Genomic DNA, 19820 nt, shown 5'->3' on the forward strand with positions numbered 1-19820 from the left:
AAGCTACTTCAGAGCAGTGACTTGGAGGTGGGAGCAGTCTTACTGGTAACTCTTGAGACACTCGGACCCTTCTGAGAAAAATAATGTTTCATCTCATTTGAGTTCCTCTTATTTTTCTTACTTCCTAACTCTTCCATCCTTGTTTATGAAGTCTGTCTCTGTGGTTTCAGTGTCCAGCTATTTCTCATGACACAGCAAGCAAGAAGGCTGAGCTAAGAGAGGGACACTTTAGTCACCTGAGTCAAATCACCTCAGATTACACTGAAGTACAGGGAACATTACGTGGAATCAATGCAACACTGCTTAGAACACTGAGTACTAGGAGGTGACCAGATGGTTTGAATTTCTCATGTTTGCAAAAATTAATAATCTTCTAACGTTAAAGTCTTACCCAGCCTGAAACTTGCTGTGAACATCCATGGGTATACATCAGGAATTTTATTTTTTTTTACTGTAGTAGGATCATGCTGGATAAAATGAATTCATGCTGTATTAACAGGATTGAAGGAGAGACGGAAGTATTTTTAGTTTATATATAGCCAGTATACAAGAAGGATAAAGAAGAACACAAAGAAAACATATCAATCTTACACCTTTTGTTGCCTGCTGACATCAAAAGTGTTCTGTAAGCATCATGGTAAAATAGTTATTACAGAGGTCTGCCTTAAAACAGTGGAGCTTTATGGGTATTTAGAGGCAACGTGCAATTTAAGAGGTAACACAAGGGAAATCACAGAGATCCTTATTTGCAGGCAGAAACAGGGCAACTGCATTATGCTAAAGAATTATTTTTTCATTTAACCAAAACCAGCAGAACATTGTCTAGGAAGAAGTAGAGCAAAAGTTAAGAGACATTTTAAAGACAGTTAAGACTACAGTTATGGAACTCATAGTATTACTATTAACAGGACTAAAAGAAAGGTTTACATGAAGGACTTGGGTGAAAGGAGTAAAAGAACCTGAAAGCTAACACAGAAGATGGCATGGAGAGTACATAGACATGCAAATTCTTTCACATTCAAGCAAGAGTCTGATCCATAATAAATATTTTAGAGGATGCAGAATTAGCGAATATTAACAATGGGGAAATTTTTCTCTGGTTTTATATCCTATAACTCTTGTATTACTCCCTTTTCTGCATGTGGAGGGAAAAGGGAAGAGTAAGGAAAAATTTATATTTGACTGGGGTAGAAAAGCACATGAGAAATAATACAGTTAAGATTATCAAGAAGAATATGGCCTTAGAATGAAACTGAGAAGTTCAGCTATGAAAGCAGAGTATACAAAGACAACAGAGAGAGAAGTGAGAACTATTCTGTTGCAAGGCAGTTTCAGGTTTTTGTAAATGCTTTCTTGTCAGATCAGTTAATCACTAAAACAGTTCTTTATTAGAAAACTCCTCAGATAGATCTCCACTGGTTGTTAGTAGGTTAAAGAAAAAAAAATCCAATAAAACACAATTTAAAGACATAGCCCTGTCCTCTGAGAGGGTGAGTAGCTTATGCAGCTCCTGTTAGCATTAAGAATTGGGCATGATCAGGGCTATGATGATGGCCACTAGGACTTCAGAAACTTTACAATATTGTTTAGAGTACTGAGAAATTCTTGCACTGATAGGTATGGAGATAATAGAATCGTATGCTATTTGATTCCTTCATGTCCTTTTTGCCCCTTAAATCAGTGATTTTAAGTCATGCTGGTGGTTCTTAGTAAAGAGTCAACATTTTAAACTAGATTCATTTGAGTTGAAAAAACGTTTAGATTAGAAGAAAATTGTTTTTATGGAATGTATGAAGTCAGTGATTTAAGCAATGGAATTAATGGAAAGGATGCTATAAAGTCTTCCAGTACAGGTTAAACAGTCACAAGTCTTAAGTTAGGAAGATTATACATCTGCTACAACTGCAAAATACATTTATTCTTAATTTAATAGAAATCAGCTACCTGAACTGCATCTTGATTGCAAAGGTAACTGTCTACACTCCAGTTCTGGCTGCAATTGCATAAGTACTAACAGCGTGTACAACTAAGTACATCACTATTTCTATTGGCTATTAACTAGAAAACAGTGCTAACTGTACTGAGACATCTAGAAACGTTAGTGTATTGTAATTATGAATGTCCATGAAGTGAAGCGTTTGCCCTGATGGTCTTAAATCAGAGGATTACTAGTTTGGACTGCTTTTAGTAGATTTTAAAGTGAAAAATCTGACTCTTCATTTTTGTATAGCAGACCTATTCATAACGTAGCACATTACATAAAGAATGAAGATCTAAATACTTCATTTTCAGAGAATTATGAATTTGAAACACCATTTATGGCCTGTCATTAACCTGGTAGAGTCACCATAAAAGTGAAAATAGCTATGTGAAGATCACTTCTAGTCATTGACACCTCATACTATGGTAAGATGTGGCATGTAGACAATCTAAAAACATGTTGCAGATTCCATATCTTAACTACACTACATAACTTCAACAGTTACTGTAATATTAACATTCACTGTATAATCCCTATTGAACTCGGTGAGTAGTATCGGAAACTTAGAAGTCATGAACATTTTTTTAAACATTGTAACTAATGAACTATGTTTGTGTCCATTAGACTTAAAAATATAACCATGAACCTTCAGCTGCACTGTAGAAGGGAGCATTATGTAGTTAAAATCGAAGGAAGCATTTAGCAGAGCAGGTTTTTTACATGCTTTGTTCTCTCCTGCCACCGTGTGGCTCTTCCATTTAAAAAAGTTAGGCCTACTTATAATACTCTTAAAGTCACTGAAACAACTGGTGAGGTACTTTGTCCGTTGTTTCAGTTGTGAACCGTATTCTAAGATTCAGGTCATTGAGACAGAAAGGTTCACAAAAAAACACAATGGTGTATTAAGCATCCTATTCATTTCAGAGTGATCTAGTTGGTTCAGCCTATGCTGAAAACAACTTTTTTTTTTTTTTTTTTTCTCCAACAAAACCATCAATAAGTATGCTGAGCTAGACCCTGACTCTTGAACTTGAGTAGCTCACATCTCATCCCAGGTGATAGTACTGATTTCTTGGCTCTTGGTAGTTTTGAGGTGCTCTCAAAAAGTTTCAAAAGGTCTTGACTTCATTATGATAAAATTAGGAATAGTTTTTGCAGTCTTAAAGATGTCCATGGTAAGAAAATCACAAAATCTTTGCCTTCTAGAAAAAAGGAGAAGTGTTAAAAGTAAAGCAGAAAACAGAATCAAAGAGAATCGATTCCAGATTCCCTTTTTCTCTATTGCAATGTTTAGTTTCTGTACATAGTGCTTTTAGAGTTTATCCATGAACAAGGCTTGGCTTAATCCTCTTACATTTGTCACATTGAATAGCATTACACTAATTGATTAATCCTACTTTTAAAAAGATCAGAATCAGAAGAAACTGATTTTGTTGAAGAACTTCTTGTAAGCACTTCTGGGAAGAAGAACTCATAACTTGAAGGGTTCTACGCATGTCTTTCCCTAAATACCCATTCTACCCCAAAACTCACATTGTATGTTACACTAAAACCCAGCCATTTTACATTACACACCTTACTTTACCCAGTGATGACTACAGTAACATGAAAATTGAAAATTTTCTTTTTCTGTGGGTTCACTCAGGGCTCCTGTTGTTTTTATTATGCAGACAAGGCTGGTCCAAGGGTCAAGCCAGGAAGTCAATCTGTATGTCAGGGTCAGAATCAAGATCAGGTCCATTGAGAATAACCAGCACCAGATACAGCTCAATGATCACCAGGCAGGACCACAATGGTTAGTCAGGGCTGAGGAGAGGCCAGGAAGTCAGTCCATAGGCCAGGGCCTGTATCAACAGGGTACATGGCCAAACAGAAGCATGGCTGTGGTAGAACTCAAAACAGGCACTCCAACAACATAGCTCAGGTATAGACTGAAAGTCCAGGCCTGAGTTTATATGGATTCCAGGACCTATAGGCAGGGTCTGTGGGGTGGAGGCCTCAGGTGGAGCTAATCAGGGTCATTAGGGGTTGTTAGTGCACTCGGGGACCTGATAGATTCTCAGCAGCAATGGAAACACCAAAGAACAAGAGGATAATGTAAATTATTCATGGAATAATGCCCACAAGCCTTAATTGCCATTTTATGTAATGGCTTAAATTGGGCAACTTTGTATAAAGGGGGGGGAAGACTCAAAGAAAAAATTATGTTGTTTTTGTTTTTTAACATTTCAAGGTTGCCACTTTTTCACTCATATTTACTTTTCTTGTAAATTTAGTATTAAATCTGAAGGGAATTTTAATATAAGAACTTGAGAGTCTTTTTCCTACATCTAACCCTTTTTCTTTCCTTAAGTCTTCAAGTCTTATCACAGTTTCTCTGTGTTTGAAACACTGGAAGATATTTAGCTTCCTCTGAAAGATAGAAAAATAAGTCTTAAGTTTTCACCATTGGAAATACATGGTAATTCTATGAGCGAAGGAGCTAGGAAGGCATGCAGATGAAGATGTTATCACAAACTGCACTGAGAGTTTCACCTGCTTTGGATCACTGAACTTTGACTGCCATGTGATATGATCTTTCATTTCATTTAGATTAATGCCATTGTTGAATAAAGTTAAATATTTAGTGTCCTGAGCACAATAGCAAAAAAAGAAAAAATGCTTGGTATGTGCTTAAAAACATAATAATGCATTTCCCAAGCATCAAATTCATATTGCATTTACTATAAAATACTCCTTGCTGCTATATAATTTCACACGCATAGATAGTTTTAGGCACACTGATTGTTTCACAGAGAGGTAGTGATGTTCTTTTAATGTTTTAAATTACTGGTGTTCTCCACAAGTATTAAGCTATATCAAAGGGAATGAAACTGTTTAAGAAGCCACAGAGCATTTTCCTGCCTTTTTTACCAAGAGATGAGGGAGCTGCAGGAGGTGAGCAGGGCTCTAGCCTGAGTTGACCTAACAGCATGATCTGTTTTACACTTTCCTCACACACACATTGATCCTTACATTAGGGGAGGTAACACCCCTTTCTTTGCTTCAGCTGCTATTATAGTTGCTTGGGTCCTAAATGTTTAAAACAGCTTGGAAACACCATTTCTGAAGGAGCTGGGACCCTGCTGCCCCAGGCCAGGGAGCTGCCCATGTGGCTTTACCCTGTGCCATACCTCCCAGCTCTGCAGTGGTGAGTTTGATTTCGGGTGTACTCATTTCTAGCTCTTTTTCAGCATTTCAGAGTAGCATAGTGAGACAGTGGTGAATAGATACACCCCCAAATGTCCCACCTTGCCATTACTTTTTGTATGCCCAGCAAATCCCTTCTCATTTCCTGCATTTATGGGCAAAATTAAATGCACAGTGTGGCATTGATGAGCTTGGGAAGTGAAGTTTCATACTTTCAGGCTAAGTGTAAACATAGGCTTACTTTTCACCTTAGCTGCTTTAGCCAAAACCACTTTTCTTTTTTTTCTACTTCTTCCCCTTTCCATGTGCAAAGTAGCTCACTGTCATTCCTGTTTAAGGAGAAGTACGATGGTGTCTCTGATCCCCAGTAGAGGCTGTAACTGTGATGTGGAAACATGCCTCAGATCAGTATTTTTCTGTGAAGTGGACCACTAAAAAAGAGGGAAACCCAATTTGATTTGTCTGAATCAGAAGATAAAGATTAGCCTCTTAAGCTAGCACCTTCCCTTGTTTTAATTAATGTTATAGTTTATTCAATTCTTTAAAGAGCTGTAGTAAAGGAATAGCAATTACTAAAAAATCCAAAGGCAAGAAAACCTAAGGATTTATCTCTTTTTCTGTAACATTATGAACTGCTTTGAACACTTAATTATCTATCTCTACAATCTGTTTTTTAAACACTAACTCCGGATGTGTAATTGATGTTTACGTGATAGCAAATAAACCAATACAGCACAAAAATATTTTTTCTTTAAAGAAGAAAGATTTTAACCTGTATAAAACGAGGCTCAGGAAATGGGAAATTGCCTCTTTGCAGTGGTTAACAGAATTGAGGAGACTCCATTCAATCAACAAGAAAATAGGGGGATGCCATAGTAAGAAAGGCAGTGGAAGTAAAGAAATATTTCTCTACTAAGTTTATAACTGGCCTATGGAAACCAGGGCTGCAGGTGTTCATAGAAATAAGTAGTTTTGCAGGAATTTTAAAATGCTTTCATTTTATGACCAGTTATACAAGCTAAGGCAATGATATGAAGTAACCCTATCTACTGCCTCAGGATATAAGCTGAGGGTCAGGAGGGCACTCCTTTTAATGCCCTAACATTACATGTATCTCAGAAGAAGATTTTTGTTTGTGTATTTTTCTGAGCAGAATTCACATTCCTAGAAAATTTAGGTGGTTGATGATTCTGGAAAAAGGGTTCAGTTTTGTATTTAATATAAAACATTTCTGTAGAAATTCTGTCGTGCCTCAAAATGCAAGCCAGAGGTAAGAATGGATTATAGATGCTGCCTTGATGACCTGCATGCAAGAAAAAACCCTCTGCACAACTCACAGGCTGTGCCATTTGTGATACTAGTCTGTGCTATTATTACTCCCAGTTTACAGTTAGGAAAACAGAAGGTGAAGGGAGGTACCCAAGGCTACACAACAAATGTCAGGGTTAGAGTTAGAAAGGTATAATAATATATTACCATAGTTAAGTATAGATCTAACAAAATTGTCAACACATAGCACAGGTAGGCAAAATACTTCAAAAATTTTATCATTAAAAGACTTTGCTGGCTTTTTATAGAATTGCTATTTCGTGAAGGTAGAATTCTTAAACTAGTATAAAATTAAACTTTGTAGGGTTTTGCAAGTGGCTTCCTGCATTGAGAATAATGGAGAAATAATAACAGAGAAAAAGTTACATTAAAATAATACAGTAAAATTTAAAAAGGAACATTTTCTCAGAGTATAGTTAGAATGAACAAAGAGTTATATATATGAAGTATATATTAAGTATATAAATAGTTGCCTTTATAGACAAAGCTTCCCACATCTTAATTAAAGCAGAAGTTTTAGCTTTTGATTGTAAAAGGCTCTAAAGAAGTTTTAAACAAAAGCAAGGAATATATAGTCAGTCACAAAGCAATCTCAAACAGCAATTTTTATCTGGAAAAATCATTTTGCAGAAACTAAAAAACTAAACAGTCTTCAGAGCGAACACCTACTCTTTAGGTATTTGATTCCAACATGTTTCAGAAGTCAAAGTGGAATCCCAGGTTGTTACTTCTTCAGTTTACAAAGAAGGTCATGCATAAATAGTTGTTTATGTCCATCACATATAATCCCTCCTTTTAGAAATGATCCCAGAGGCTACGTTAAGATGCCTTAGAAGCACTCAGAACAAAAGGAGTGGTTTTTGTTCTAGTTTCAGAATAGAACCAAAAAAACATTGTAGACTCAGACTTGTAACAAATTAGAAATGCACTCTGAAACCTAGCATTTTTCATTGATAATACAAGCTTTAATTTTTTTAATTATTCATATATTAAAGACCTCTGTTGTATCATCGCTGATTTTTACTTTCTGAAAGTATGTTTTCTGGTATTCTGTGTCATGATTTATTGTTATAATATCAGACCTCTAAAATAATGTTTCGAAGTGGTTGTATATTATCCGTTTAGATGTAGATTTTTTGTAGATGAGTTTAATTTGGGGCAACTTACACTTCAGAGAAGCTAAAGTAGATGAACGCTACATCTCTCATACGTCCATCTAAAATGGATTTCCTTCTCAGTCTACAATGTATTTATCGCAGGTATTACCTTGGTTTCAGGTATTTATCATGGACAGCTTTCTTCAGGAGTTTAAACATTGTCTCTAGGTGGGACTAACCATTATGAATCATTGTGTGTAGAAAAAACAATCTAATGGGAAGCTAGTTTTGCTGACTTATTATTCATGCCTTAGCAGCTCTCCATTTTTCACCCTGTTGCTCAGTATGTTGAACTGGGCAGATGGTGCAGATGACACACAGCTTTTTCACTTAGCTTTCAGTTTTATGTAACACGCCTATCTCATTGCCTCTGGCATTTATTTCTTTTATAACCTACAATATTCACATATTCACTAGAATACAGAGAAGATGATACTTATTTAGAAAAGATTTAATGAGCTAATGAGATGTCGTTTTACCTTTTGCTCAGTCAACACAAGGAACCAATTGGTATACAGTAACAGTTTGTGTGCATGTCTTTATGCATGCACATACACTGTTGTATATAGGGAGAGATTGTGTATATAGAGAGTGTCATGTTTTTTTCACAGGATAAATAAATAGTTTTCACTAAAGTTGTAAGTCAATCAAATGTATATGTTATAAAAGCAAGGAAAATCCCTAATTGTGCAAGGAGTTTGTTCCTGCGTAACTCTTGTGTGCATTATTTACTCTCATTTACTTTAGTATGACCACTCCCAAACTTAAAATGAAGTATGTGCTGAATGTTTAGATTTTCAGAAGAACCAGATTATAAAAATCTTCCTAAACAGAAAGCTACTTCCAAGGATTTTTTTCTTTTGGAAGAATTTCCTAAGATGTATTTTACTCTGCCTGATGTTATTTCTGATATATACAACAGTTCCTTCACATGTGTAGTCTATTGCCATGTGCATACGTGCTTAAAATGAGATGCATCTACTGTCTAAAGATATTTAGAAGTTGTAACTCCCAGAAGGAAAAAAATTTGTATATTAAGAAAGAAGGGCCCAGCATAGTCACCTAGCCTGAATATGTATATATAGTACACAGGTTTCTGTTGGCTAACAAAGTATCGTAAAGTTCTCTTTTGTGTAGCAATAGCACATAATAAACTAGAGAAAGAAGAGGTTGCAGACAGCTTCTGCAGAGCATGTAATGTGTTCACACCCTAGCATGCCCTGTAGTAGCTTGTTTGTACATCTATACCTATAGGCAGTAGTATCCTTGTTTCACCTTTTGTTCAAACGTCATTTAATAGGTGCAAGCAGCCAGGATAGTATAAACAGAAAAAAATTAGTATTAAATTGGCTAAATTTAGCCTGAATACCATACAAAGCCTTCCTGACTAAGGTATATCAAAGTATATCTAAGGTACATCAAAGAAGCAGTGAAATTTTTAATATATAACCAAAGTCTCTATAAACAAGAAAACACTAAACACCACTGAGAAATGAAAATTTGAAAAAGCAGATTCTGATCTATTTGCATAATACAAGGTTTTGAGGCTAAAAATAAAACCCAACAGGCATAAGGAGATTTGCAATAAAAACCACAAGTGTGCAAATCTAATGCTAGCTTCCTCTTGAAAGCGTATAATACTTCAAGTTGTATAATAAAAAAACAGGGCTATGAGCAAAATAGGAAAGGAGAGGTTGGCAGTTGAGGATATTACTAATTCTACTTTACTCAAACTTTTGGGGACATGATTTGGTTAACATGAATAGAAAAAACATGAGAATCTGAAGATATAAGTTTGAAAATTGCTTAAGAGTACTAATAGCCCCTCCTCTGTGTACATTAATGATGACAGTGGCACAGTTCTCTCCATCTAAAAGTATTTAACTAAGGTCGTTAAGTTACAAAACTGGCTCCCTATGACTTCAGGAGATGTCTTTAAATTAAGAGCTTGATACTGCCAAAAAGGACTTATCTTTTCCCTCAGCCCTTCTCCTGTGATCCTCTCTGCTCTTGGCTACGTGATCCCACTGCTTACCTTGAGCCACCTCTGGAACTCATCTGACTGCATGTTGTTCAACCTCTTAAAACAGCAAAAAATTACCCTTGCCTACCTTCCAAAGGTGTACATTTTTGCCAGGTTAGTGAGTTTTGTTGCCTGACCTTGAGATCACGTAAACTCCAGAGGCAACAAAGGAAAGATGTGGGATAAAAGAAAAAGCAGCTGGAAAGGGGGAACAGGACTGAATGCCCTCCCTCCAAGAACTGTTAATTTGGCTCAACCACTTGTCACCCTCTGGACTCCCCTCTAAGTTGCTCCTGAAGGAATTTAGAGGAAGATCTTATTCATCTATCAACTATATTAAAAAATAAGGAGATTACCTTCCCAATTTATCTTCTTAAGCTAAAGGTTTAACTTTATGTGGTATAAATACCACACCTTCATCTTCCTCATTCCAAATCCAACCTCCAGAGCAAGCTGGAAAATATTCTGTGGCCTCAATGACTTTTTTCCATTGTTAATCTTTTCTATTTGGCATCTCTCTCATATTTCTGGTGACATTTTCTCCTCTCTACTCCTTTTGTTTACATTTCCAGCAGTGGGATGGGTTTTCTTGTTTTTTATTGAACTCATTCACTCAATACTTATTTTGATGTTTTCTTTCAGTGTGTGACTTGTTTTTGTTTATAATTCTTCCCACTCCATCATTTGTATTAACAATGTATCTTTTGTTCTCATCATTACTCCTCTTTTAGCTATATCATTGTGTTTGCATTCTTCTGTAGTTGCTTTGGCTACATCTGTTTGAATTTTCTGCTATGAATGCTGTTTGCTATTGGACAACATAGTTCTCTCTACAATTGCTTACTTTCTGTAGAACATTTAATTTGGGGTATTTTTCCAATTATATATTTTTTTTCTATTTCAGTCTTTTTTCCCCAGAAAAAATACACAACAAATTGTAGCAGAGCAAGACTTCACTAGCAAATAGGAAAAGAGCCTCAGGAAAAGTAAGAGACAACACTCTTTATCAAGCCAGATTTGTTCATGCATTTGTTTAACCCCTGTCAAATAGGCTGAGTCAGAGATTTGACCTTTTCCTGGTGTTACAGATCTAGCCAAATATTTGGTTCAGAAGATGCTTCCATCAACCTAGGGATTTTAATTTCTCCAGTTCTGTAGCATCTTACATCTGTAGCTCCATAAACAGGAGACCCCCTCAAACGAACAGCAGCATGTCCTCATGCCATAGATCACATAGCACAGGTGCTCAATGCAGGTATTGTGGGAAAGTGCTCAGACTGTAGGCTGGAGGGTTTCAGGTTTGGAAAAGGTGACAGACACCAAAAGGTGTTTGTTTTCCAGTGAGATGAGGGAAGAAAAGGGAAGCTGGAGCAGTGTTCAGCAAATGTATGGAGGGCTGGCTTATGAGAAAATGTGTTTGGAAGCAATTGTGTAAATCTAATTTCCAGTGCATGAAACTTAATAGGCCTGAAGGTTACTTGCAGATGTTTATGTTCCTGTGTTGCCTATCAGTTAAGCGTTCTTTCTGACTTTACAAACAGAAAATGTAGTAGATTAAGTAACCACGTAAGTTTTTTTTAGAACCATGGTACTTAATTTGGAAATAGAATCAATACTTTCTGATTTGATAGCAGCTTTTTTCCCATTAGATCGACTTTCTCATGTACATCATGCTACTCCATTGATACTTCTGGTGTATTTGTTCTTTATATCAATGTGTTCTCTTTGTATATCTCTCCTGACAGTTATAACATACGTAATGATTTTTAATTTTTTTTTTCTCCTACATCCATCCTCTTGTTTCCTCTTGCCATTGTTTCCTTAGCCACATCTTTCAGTCATTCAAATCCCCACTTTGAGAGGTTTTACAGCACCCTTGTCATATTGGTGCTAAAAGAAAGAAGCTCACAATATGAAATATTGGTAGAGGGATCAAAATGGTAGGTTTGAGCTATTGTATCAGTGAGGCATTAATACAAGTCCTGCTAAGCCTGCGTCCTGTAAACTATCCTATGAATTTTCCTTCTGTCCAACTTGAATTTGCAAATGAAAGCAGACTCATATAGTTTTTGACAACAGAGGCTATACTATAACACAGAGCTGATTAATTCTGCTCAGTATTTTGTATGTCTATTTTCTTGCCTTTTGTCCCCATAAATGCATGACATCATGCACAAATTGAATAGTCTAACTATAAAATTAATCTGCTTTGTGACTGTTTGCGATTTGCCCTTTAACACTGTGCAAGTTACTGCTGCAATAATAAAGTTTGTTATCTGCAAACTATGTCTCAACCTGTTGATGAGTAGACTGTAACATAAGTGGTTTTGAAAAAGTTATGGAAGCTTTCATGTCTATTGTCCCTGTACATCCCTAGCATACTAAGACAGGAATTCCAAAGAATCTCTTAACGAGCTATTTATCAAGGTGTTATTCACGTAACAAGCCATAGTTACCTTCTCTTCTTGGCCAACATTTTCTGGGCCAGTGTATGGTAATGCTTCCATTGTTAATCATTAACATAGTAGTACTAAAAGAATTGTTTTGATCTATTAACATTCAGAAGAGTTTTAATTTGCTAACATGCTAGACTCTGCAGGTGCATAGATTCCCCTGAAAATATGCAAAAATGGCATACATTCACAGGATGAGGAACAGACCTTTTCCAGTGTGTGTGTGTATGTGTATGCACAGAAAATATATTAGAAATCAGGAATACACTGAGTTTCTGCTTATAAAATTCTGGGATTGGTGATATTCCTTCTTGTACAGTAGAATCAGATTAGTCTATTATGGTGGAGCTTAGTTGATCTGATAGAGTTTGGTCTATTACATTTCCTTTCCTGTTTTACAGATGACTGAATTTTTCCTTTGGGATATGGAGTGAGGATTGAAGTAAGAGAGCTGGCTTTGGTCCTTCAACTCCTTTTCCAAAGTAAGGCAGATAAAAGTAAAATTCACTATATCTCATTAACAGCTTTAAGGAAAGAAGAACTTTGCTTCTAAAATGAGTTAAAATCAGTATGGATCTAAAATTTAAAAAAAAAAATGTGAGTTGTGTACAGCACTACCATAAGTATAAATGTAAATTAGGCAACTTTGCTCCTGGCATATGGATATTACTTAATAAAACCACAGTATCAAACAGAAGAGATAGAGCAATAGCCAGCTTTCTGTCTCATGTTCTTAATACAATACAGAGAAATTTATTTCATTTAGTATATTTCAATAGCTGTAGCAAACTAATTTAATGGAATAAATAAGAAGCAACACAGAGCAACAAGCCTAGTTATTTCCATATTTAGTAGAATTCCTGAAGGTGGAAGTAAACAGTGTTTATGGTAGCAAAATTCTCTGCATGCAATCTTCCGCTCTACTGATAACTGGCAGTTTACTGTAAGCATCAAAGTAAAAACATGTCTTGAGGTTGGATTTTAAGTTGAATACTAATTAATTTGAGCAGGGGTTTCTAGGTTTAAGGGATAATATGAAAGGCAGGTTTTGGCATAAATAAATAAACAAGTAGCAAAAACTGGTGTCTAGCTGGAAATATTGGGATGACAGGTGAAAATGACTGTGGAGGACCAACTTGACTGAGGCCTGTAAATGTAAGGCTGAGGTGGGGGCAAAAAAGAAAGGTGTGAGCAGAACCTCTGACTGATTTTAACAGCATTTTTGAAAGATTTAATTTAAAACATAATATGTGTATGACTAGTGTATACATTTGTTTTGCATGCGTTCTGATTAGTTTTGGTAGTGTTCTGGTTATCGCCAAAGCAAGAGCTGATTGTGCACAGTCAGTCTGCAGAAATGTTTAAGAAATCAGGAATTTGGACCATGGGTGCACAATATTTTCTCTCAGTAACAAGGTTTACAAAGTTTGCTCACCTTGTACCTCTATCCTTGCGCATGGTCCTTGGTGGTAATTGTACAACTGTTTGTGAGCCTGCATGGTTAAGCAATCAGAGAAATTATCTGTGTTAAAAATAATAATTTTTCTTAAGGTTATCTTAACCCTTAACATCCTAAGAAAAAGGGTTATTTTTAATACAGATCAGTTTGGGTATGTTTCGTCATGCAGCCCCACAAGCAGTTGTATGAACCATTGTACCAAACCCCAGAATGGGAGCATGGAACTCTTTAAACAGACTTTGCTACAGAAAACAGAATATCAAGACAGTCCCTTCCTTCAAGTATTTGAAAAGTAAAGTTTTGGTTTTGCATTTTTTCAGTGTAGAAATGTGCTTTATTGTTTTTATGGAAGCCACTAGAGAGCAGCAAATATTTCAAGAGTGGTCAGTCGTAAACGTAACTGGTAAATTAACATCAAGATGATCAGTCAGGTAATTATAGTAAAAGAAGCAGAACTGAGACATTACTTGCTTGATTTTCTTACAGATACATTCTGTTTGTTTTCTTGGTATAATTGCAAATAGACAGTACACATTTTCAGGTGTGGTTCTACAGGTTATTTCTTTTCCGTGACCTTCAAAATTATATCTATTCCACTGACAAGTTTAAGCAAGTGCTTAATCATCACCACAAATAACAGTTCACCAGTTTGAAAGGCAGGAGGCATAAGAACAAATCATTGCTAGTGAGACAGTTTCTCCAATTGGAAATTTGTCAGTCAGTCTTAAAACAGGAAGTAAATTACAGTCTGGTTTGTGTCGCTAAAAATTTTTCATAGATATTGCTTATCCTTAAGTGTTCTTGCTGGAGGAAAAAAATTCTGTCTGAACTGGCCCTTTGATTTGAAAATCAGCATCAGCAGAGAGATAGAGCTTAAAGGGTGTGAAAGTTAAACCTAGCCTGGACTATTACAGATTATGTTTTATTTCCTCTGTAGACAGATTCAGCCTTTACAAATGTAATTTTATGCCTTTAAAATAACTTTCTTATTTAGGTCTTCACGGTAGGATCAAAAATATGTATGATAAAGCTAAGTTACATTGTATTCTTTTGATAGTGAAGGCTATATGTATACACTAACCAAGCTTTGCCATAGCTAGGAGGCAGGATTACTATATTATATTAAGAAAAACACTCATGGTTGCAGTCACAGCATGCATTGTCTTACCCCATTGCTGTACCCCCTCATCTTTATTGGGGAAGAAAGGGAGAAGAATGGAGATGACATGCAGTCTTACTGGGGGTAAATGGCAAATAAGAAAAATATTTTTAAAAGGGAAATTTAACATTGCTAAATGAAGGTAAAGGATACAAGCTCATTTGTTCGCTGTTCCAGACCACACAGTTCCAGAGGGTGAACTCTTGCATTGCTCAAATTAGAAGGATGCAAAACCTTGGTAACACCACTCTGTAGATAGGACTATTGAACAGTTTTCTGTTCCATGATCCTATTTGCATCCCACAGTTTCATGAGAGTCCAGATATTTAATAATTTCATTTCCCGGATCTTGGATGGCAGACTTTCCTAGCATTTCCTACCTTGTGAGAATATCCCAGCCTATCAGCCCGGGATATCAAGAAATAAGAAGAACAAAGCAACAACAACAGAAATATTCTTTAACTTAGCACAAACAATATTTTTGAAATTAATTACTCTGGATTTATGAGAGATTATTTCAGAACATTATGAAATTATCTAAAAACATGAAGCTTGTGTCACCCAAAAGCAATTTTGGATTTTGGATGAGACTGAGTTAACAGCCTGAGGCTGCACTGGGTTTCAGAATTTCAAGAAAGATTTAAGTTTTTTTAGGGGTTCCCTGTATCTTTTCTAGAAGTGTAAAATCTTGCAAGTTTATTTTCCCAGTTTTAGAGTATCTCTTTGGCCCACTCTTTGGTCTCCTGAAAGTGTGCCTCAAAGTAATAAGAAACCTTCATCTTTTTGTTAGTGGGATCACAAGCTTTCCAGTGAATGTGACTGAACATACCAAACATACTTGCATGCTGACAGGTGGGGTAGCTATTCTCCCCTTGGGGCAGGGTTGGTGGATGTTAGGTTGTAAGCAAAAACATGTCTGTTGCAGTGAGTAATCACTGCTGCGAAGAGCTTGCTTCAAGGGTAGTTTTAGCCAAGCTAGCAATGAAGCTGGCTCTTCCCTTTGTGTCAATTTAGGATGCAAATTAAGAGAATCAGCTGAAAAATCTTTTGTCAGAATTGGACCTTTTGAGAATTTAAAGTTTCAGGTCACCAGAGGAATTATTAAGTAGATACTTTAAATAGAGCTTTCCTTTTTCACTGTGGCGATCACTAGTTTTTACATGTGAACTAGTGCATAAGGGCATAAAATGAGAAGAAAATTACCTGGTTCTGTTCTTAGCTTTGCCTGAGAACTTGGTTTAATGATCTGGTCCAGCCTAGATTCAGCTGGCTCACAAGATCTCTAGACCTGTGTATCTGCTACTGTCTCTACTCAGAGGATGACTGACAGCTCAGATTCAGGAGCAGGGACACTTTGCTTTGGATGATTGCAGTTGTTCACACCCCTACTGTCCACCTCGCTGGTCTTCAGGGATGCTACAGTCATTCATGCAGCAGTTACTGACTTTTTGCATATTTTTGGACATTTTTCTACATTTTACAGCTTGCCATGTTAAAGAACACCAAAATCTATTATATTTGTCTTCAGCATGTTGGATTGTAAATTGCAGCAGTACAGCTACTGCTTCACAAGCTGCACAAGCAACTGTGCTGAACCTCAACAAAGAACAGAGGCAGGATGCACATCAAGCTTAGCTTCCTTAGTCAGAACTGCAAAGCCACTCTCAGATCATCTCCTAGATTGCAGTTCGTAGCAAGGTGTTCTGAAACTGTGGTAGGTCAGGGGCTGATCCACAGGCAGCTGAACCTCTTTGCAGCAGAAATGAAGTATATACCTCGGATCAGTATTTTTATCATCATCCTAAGCTTGTGCATCCCTCTGACTATTTAGTTGCCTTCTGGTAATTCAGTTAACTTAAGGTGTCTCATCTGTGACATGGGCATAGGAAAGAAACATGCCTAAAGTATTTTAGTTAGAAAAGACCAGTTTTGCATACTCACATTAAAAAGTATGTGGGTCCCAATACATTTAATAGCAGATATAAAGATAGTAACATGAAGACATTTGAATGGTCAGAGCTTATAAGTGATATTATTTTTATCTCAGTTTAGAATAAAAAACTAGACAGATAATCCCAATTCTGTGATGATGCTGAGTTTCATTCTCTCATTGTCACACTAATGTCGTACTGGAGTAACACCAATATTAGTGGGATGTTCAAACCAAAGAAAATTCCCAAATAAAAATGCTCTCTATTTTACATAACTGATATTTTTTCCTAAGAAAATAATGACATTTTACATATGGCACTAAAACACAAGATCTTTATTGTTTCAGCCATACATAGGGATTCATACATCCCTGAGCAATGCAGAATGTAGAGCCTGTCCTTGAGCCCGAAGCCCTCCTGCCTGACTGTTGTTTTCTTGAACTTTAGTGGAAAAAAATTATGCTAAAAGTTGAGTCATACTCATTTATATCATTCTATCATCACGAAATAATTAGAAATCATAGTTTTGTAAGTTTCAGAAACCAAAATTTCTGTGTAAACCTGAAGTCCTTTATACTAAATTTCCAAGTTAATATAACAGAAAGTTAGAGCACCAAGTTTACGTATGTAAACATAAACAGTGGCAACAATTAAAAGGCCCGTATAATGAATTTTATAAACATATTTTTACATTACTAATATATATTCAATCTTTCATATGTTTAATATCTTTTGTATGTTATTAACTGTGCTGTATAAAGTGTATGACTTAGTTTTTTATAAGACACTAATTGAGATCCCTGTCTTCCTGAGGTGATTATTTACCACGGGTCAGGGTCCAGGTTGCTCAGGTAGCCAGGGTCCAGTTCCACAGCAATCGGAGATGAACAGGGTGACCTCTGTCAGCATAGTGGTAGTTCCATCCCTCCCATCCCCTGCCGTACACATCCTCTCCCCATCAACCACAACCTTTCACTACCTGATTTGGGCGTTATATTTTCTCTTATCTGACCCTGTCAGAGTCAACTGAGTCAGATTCCCCCACATTTTTATCATTAACTTGGCCATTCTTATTGTAAATAGCCAAGTCATCTTCTTATATAACAGTAGTTTTCTGGAGAAATGAAAGTTTCAGTCATTCTTATTAAAGTGGTTTAAAGTCATGAAGCAACCTGCTAAGTGGAAAGGGAACTTTCAGGAGCTGTCCAGATGTTGTAGAGAGGGAGGCTTAGGGACCAGTCAGTAGCTCTTTTCTTGTAATTTATAAGAAATATATAATTTTCTTCAACTTTAAGTGCTGACCTCTATTAAAGCAAATCAATTCTTACAAGTTTTTTAAAAGAATCTTAGTGAAAATTATTTTTTTACTAGAACTTTTTTGTAGAAAGAATTGTTCTAAACTACTTTATGTATAAAGCAAAGTAAAAAATAAACAATAGAAGGCTTGTAGATTTTTGAACAATGGCTTTGATAGAATTACATAGACTTATTTTTTCCAATTTGTATTTTAATGCAAAAACCTCAGTTGTTTTGTTTTTCTATTTGCATGTAAATTTTAGTTTGGAGAAAAAAGTCTTTCTGGCAATACTGGATCAGTCTTGTAATGAAAGTGGCAGCTGCTTTGGAAAAAGGCAAACCCAAGATTTTTCTTGCCTGCAGTCATCAAAAATCTCTGATTCCCTATGAAAGAAGAATGTCGATCCAGGCATCATTGCCAAATTCCAGTATGATAATTACAATTCCTACATAAATCCTCCCCTCTAATTTCAATTAGACAAGGTTTTCTCCACTTTCTATGTTGAAATGTCCATGTTACTGGTTCCCTCCCTTCAGGCAGCTGACTTACACTTCAAATGTGACCGCATTTCAGCGTGGCACAGGCAGATCCTGTAAACAGTGTGTGCCTTTTAATTGATTTGTAAAACTTCCTCTGTGTCTGGACTGTAGAAATGAAAAGAAATAGAAAGGTGAGATCATGCTATTATGAACAGACAGCAGCATGGGAGTAGAGGCTGGTAAGACATCATTTCTCATTATAATATTCAGTATTCAGTAGTATGATAGTGTTCAGTATTCCAAATGTGGCAAGGTAACAGAAATACACTGAAAGGCAACAAGAGCCTGATAAAGAGCAGCTAATAAGCAGACACCTTAACTTGCAGGAGATTGACCATCAAAACCTAAAAGTCAGTTCCAACAAGTTTTGACTAGTAAACTGTCTGCCTGCCAGGAAGGAGATAATAAATAAAATCTAGACAGCTCAATCTTCTCTGTCCCTACCAGATGGCTTACCTGCTGATGCGAAACATCAGCTGTGTTACAAAGCTATTGTGATCCACAATCCTTGGACGGAACAAAGATTATGGAATATACTAGGTAAAATAAAGGAGTTTGCTACAGACCCCCTTGATCCACTCTGACTGATGATCAGTGTTTGCTGTCACATGAGGGTCTAATCCAAGTTCAGGCTTTGCCTCTGGATTTTTGTAGAGCTACTCTCTCCTTGATCTAGCAAACTATGTAGCTGCTTCCCTGTAATGTATGTTCATGAGGAAAGCTGCAGTCCTCCGTGGAGGAATAGTAAAGAATTATTTTGAATGGCCTTGAATTCTAGCACTGTGTATCAAGAATAGCACAGCATTTTCAAGGTGTTTTATCTCCTTTCCTTCTTGTTTTCACTTCCTTCATATTCTTGCAGTCACTAGGAAAAAGCTTTTAATGTCTAGGTATGTTGGATCCGAGCATTTTCTGATTAGTACATTCCTAGCAAGCTTGTCATGTTTGATGCTGTGTCTGTAACTCCTATGACACTGTCAGCATACGTATATTATGCTTGCCTTTACTGACTGAACCAAATCTGTGGGGAGTTGTAGGCTGGCTCACATTATAGCTGCCCAATGAGTACTGCTTTTATGAATAAAAAAGACTTTATTATCCTAAGCAGGAATCTTTCAGTAGTAGGAAGTTTTGTTTTGATTATTGGATTCTAATAAAGACTTTTCATTGCTAGAATAATTTCTCTGTTAAAGATGGCTAAAGAAAGGCTCTCCATTTTTTTCAATATTCTAGGCAAGATGCCAATTTCAGAGCATTTCTCTGAGCTATTATTCATGCTTACAAAACTGGTCCTAGCGAAGGA

The sequence above is a fragment of the Accipiter gentilis genome, chromosome 7, assembly GCF_929443795.1.
Source record: "Accipiter gentilis chromosome 7, bAccGen1.1, whole genome shotgun sequence".
Classification (NCBI taxonomy): domain Eukaryota; kingdom Metazoa; phylum Chordata; class Aves; order Accipitriformes; family Accipitridae; genus Astur; species Astur gentilis.